Source organism: Bombyx mori, chromosome 10 (genome assembly GCF_030269925.1).
Source record: "Bombyx mori chromosome 10, ASM3026992v2".
NCBI classification, from domain to species: Eukaryota; Metazoa; Arthropoda; class Insecta; order Lepidoptera; family Bombycidae; genus Bombyx; species Bombyx mori.
The window spans coordinates 8,185,701-8,190,188 of record NC_085116.1 but is presented as its reverse complement, the minus strand read 5'-3'; the positions used below and the strand labels follow the sequence as shown (position 1 = coordinate 8,190,188).

Here is a 4,488-nt window from a genome sequence, read left to right as displayed (position 1 = left end):
GGAATGTTGGCGGCCCCAGGGTCGGGAGCCAGTCGCCTCATGCGCTGGTTACGCGGTCCGCGACCGCCTGTGACTCATCTCACTGATATCTTGCTTCTTTTGGGGAAGTACGCGCTAACGTTTCCAATAATCGCGCCGTTTAACATTTATACCGACGTCAGAAGCAATCAAAACAAAACAAACGTTAAATGAACTAGTTTTATGAGTCATCAAAGTGGTTAGGGTAACTTATTTTTCGTCATGTATTGCAAGTGAATATCCTATCAGGAATGTCTCATGAGAATCGTCTTCGTGCCCTCTTTGTTTCCCGCAAATTACACATAATCACGCTTATACCCTCGAAACAACATAATAGACTGTAATCTGTTGACATAATTTATATCATGTATTGTTTGTTGTACATGTACTAGCCGTCTACATTCACACGCTTATGTTAAATTCATTTTCATTAAATATTCTCGAATCAGGTTTATGTTTCGTTATATTATTTATCGAACTATCAACTTCATATAACACTTCGATCAATAATACTACTAGATTCGCGATTAGCGCTTCAAAAACGGCCCGAAAAATAAGACCACAAATAAATTTGTGGTCTTATTTCAAATTAGTATGGTCCAATCATAGCCAACACTAAGACGTCAAGACGCTGCAATGCGCGTTCAAAAACTGAGTAAAAAACCACCGTAACACCAAGGTTTTGGAAGGAATATCTTTTTTTGGTAAATTTATATTATTAAGTGTTTTTCATAAAATAATAAACACAATTATATTGTTAATAAAACACAATTTACGAATATTGTAATTGTTTGGCCAATGTTTGCAACAAGGCACCAACTATTGTAACAAACATCACCAATTCTTGAACAAGGAATGCATAGAGTAGTTTTGTTATTTTATAATGTTATTTTTGTTTGTAGATTTCCTAGTAGCCCCTTGTCGCTGTGCACAATGGATATATATTGTCGCGAAAGAAAGAGGAGAAGAAATATAGAACCCTTATAAAAATTCTAGAATTGTTCAATGGTGGTGGCAAATCAATGCAAAAAAGTATTAAAAAAACTTTATATGTATGTGTAAATATTTTAAGCGTATATGCTGAAAAGGATTTGTTTTCTGGGGGAAACGAACACAGCCATAAAATAAGCCTAAATTAAACTGATTATAGAAAAATTCATTGATATAAGATTACATTATATTTGTAAAAAAGAAACCGCTCATATAAAAATGACTTCTAAAAGACAGCTTTATAACAAACTGAATCTGTTTAAAGGTAATTGAACCTACATTATTGTTTTAATTACTTCTGTATAAAGAATACGTGGAAAACATGTATCGTGTTTCCTTTCATATTTTTTTTACTTTATTCAATTTTAGTTTTTATCACCTATTTGTTGTAATAGCGGCAATGTAAAATATTATCTACTACTTTTTTGAATCGGTCAAAAATAGTTGCGACCATACAAAACAAACCTAAAACAAATATGTATATTCTGCAACTCTATGTCTTTCAATACTTACTGTGTTCTGAGCATTGAAATGTAATACCAAGAACTACATCTAGTTCCACAATACAATAAGCACGAAATTTTAAACAAATATTTTTAACCTTATAAATTAGGCTTTAAGTATCATTTTAGAATAAATATTTTTGTACTGATGTCTTTTTATATTCAAGTGACATTTTAAATTTATTCCATAATATTCTTTTTCTGACGAAAAGACCTATATACATATATTTTGCAATGGTAATTAAACTTTATGTTTAAGTATTAAGGTTTATAATAAACTGAAGTCGTTAACATTATTAAACTTTTTTCTAAGAAATGAAGATGTTTTCGTGTCTGCAAACGTGGCCACTGGAGCGTCTTATTTTTGTTCCTGATCTTTAATCTAGTACTATTATTGATCGAAGATATAACACGAATTCAAGGGAGATAGAAGTACGTGTTTAATATAGCCCTGTTGATAAATAATCGATTGTGTAGCGCGGCAGATGGCCGGTCAGGAAATCAGGCCTGCAGTCTGCGACCCTCCCGCGCTAGCTACCACCGTCCTCACTCCACCCCCGATCGACATTTATCCTTCCAAAAGCATCCCCTGCACGAGAATAAATTGGTTTATTTCTATTAGATTTCCGTAAGTTGTGGGGACATAATTCAACCGTTAGTTGATTTCTATTTTGTAGAATAAATTCAAGGGAAGACAGGTGCTGCGAAATACGGCGAAACAATGCATTTTACGATTAATATGAAAACATCTGTCGTATTGCGAGTATAATGCTGACTAACTATTTTATCAAACATCTTAAGTATTCCAAAAAACAAAACAAAAAAGCTTAGTACCCATTTAAACAGAAAATAGGAGCAATTCAATACGATAGCGTCCATAAGTTCGTGCAAATTGTACAAATAAAATAATATGATTCGAAATAGCAGCACTCTTTGTGTTATATTTTCGCTGCGAGTATAGGATTTGTAGTGCGAATAAATTTTACGTATAATCCTTTAAATATTACATATAATCTCCACATAGAGCAGAAATCTAGTTGCGGATTGTATTCTCCTATTGAAAGTGGCGAAGACCACACCTATGCAATCTGAGGACTGACCATTATACTCGTAATATAAGAATAATTTATGAACCTCTTACACAAAAAGCGTTATTCGTGCGTTTTCACTGTTACTAACATATTCGAAATAAGACAAATATACTTTAAAAATCAAATGTGAAAATTGTGAGCCTTCCTTTATATTTGAGGTCGGCTAAAACTATATACGGCTATACTATAACTATATAAAACGGCTATAGAATAAAAGCATTCTAAATTCTAGGCTGGATCCTAACAATGGACAACACGATGACCATTCTTGATTAAGTCAAATTAAGCCCAGAGGGTTGTACAAGGATGTTTATACAATAAACCCTTTGAGCTTAGGATCCTTAATTATTATTAATTACATCCAAACGGGACCTTTAATATTGTTGATCCTTTTATTAAAGGTTCCTTTATGAAACCGTAGATATTCTGTCACATTTTGTGTAATTGCAAGGATTACCCTCTAATTTTATATTGTAATTGTGTTAGATTATACAAATATATAACAGTCTTAAAATCATGAAGAATGTTCCGTTTTAAAACAGGAAAATAAAGGAATTCACATACGACATAAGACAGTGTTAGTATAATGCCATAACAAGGCACTGCCGATATACTCTCGTGACCACTTGAGACTTGGTTAGACGAGTTTGTGGACAAAGAGAGAAATGGGATTTCTTGTGTCAATACGGTTCGATTTTGTTCTACCGACTGGAATAATACAAAATTTTCATTATGACGGAAATTAAAACTTTAAAAATTAAAGTACATTTTTTTGGAGAGCACAAAAATAATTTATGTGACATAAATTCGAATCGTATTTCCGTGGAAGCTTGTATCGTACATTTGTTAATGATTTGGGCTTCCGTTTGGTTCTCATAAAGTTTTTACTCGTTCCTCGCGCTTGGTGTAGCGGATTCAGCGAATTAATTTGGCCAATGAAAAAGACTACCGATCTCACACAACAAGTCTCATTATATCGAAGGATTCCAACACAACCGGGTTTCATGATATCGGCATTGTCCAAAAAACAACATTATAACTTTCTTCGTTCTTGTTTTTACTCGTAACAGAAACAAAGGAGAGCGAAAATATGCCGAAACTTATTACAAAGAGAACACGCAATTCATTTTTTAAAGAAAACATAAACTCGTTAGTTTCTATCTGTAATATCAAATATGTAAAATGACATACTGACTTAAGTACGTACATGCACTGTAATATTCCTATAACAGTGAGTTACAGTTTTATTGGAACTTATAGAATTAATAGGAAATAATTACCGTTATAACCCATGAATATTATTATCATTATAATCAACTGATCACAGTTGGTAAGTCCAAATGTGATGACTAATTTTGCAAATTGACTCAAAAACCCCATTAGGTATCTGAAACCTCATTATAACATTTTTATACGAAATCGGTATCACTTTGCTTGCCATTCTGATGATATCATATTCTTGCCGGGTTCGTTGAAGCATGACACTTCAAGTTAGGCTCCGTGACGAAAATCACGTTAAAATCTAGTCTTTTCCATGTAATTTATGGATAAAACCTATTATAATTCTTACAACGTAAATTGATATCGAAAACAATATGTTTTGCTAAAACATAACTGAAGCCATCATTTAAACAACTTTTACGGTTTAAGCCCGCCTTTATTATTGTCATTTTAAGTAATTGTTTCAGACTTTTCAAATACATCGATACGATACATCGATAAAATGACAATGATCCTAAATTAAACCGTAAAAATAATTCTAAGTGTGTCTACTACTCGCAAAAACCTGATTTTTTTCTTTAATTGAAGTCTTCATAAATTAAACTTTAGTTAAAAAAAATGCTTTAACTTGAAAATGAGTTTGAACTGTGTACAAAAGTGTAATT

At 32.5% G+C, this 4,488-nt stretch overlaps 1 long non-coding RNA gene across 1 annotated transcript; it reads left to right on the top strand.

Annotated features, from left to right (window-relative positions):
• The first annotated feature begins 510 nt into the window (after positions 1-510).
• Positions 511-1,663, top strand: LOC134199512 (uncharacterized). The gene is made up of 2 exons (XR_009974029.1): positions 511-722; positions 921-1,663. It is a non-coding gene; the product is annotated as an uncharacterized LOC134199512 (long non-coding RNA).
• Positions 1,664-4,488: the final 2,825 nt, after the last annotated feature.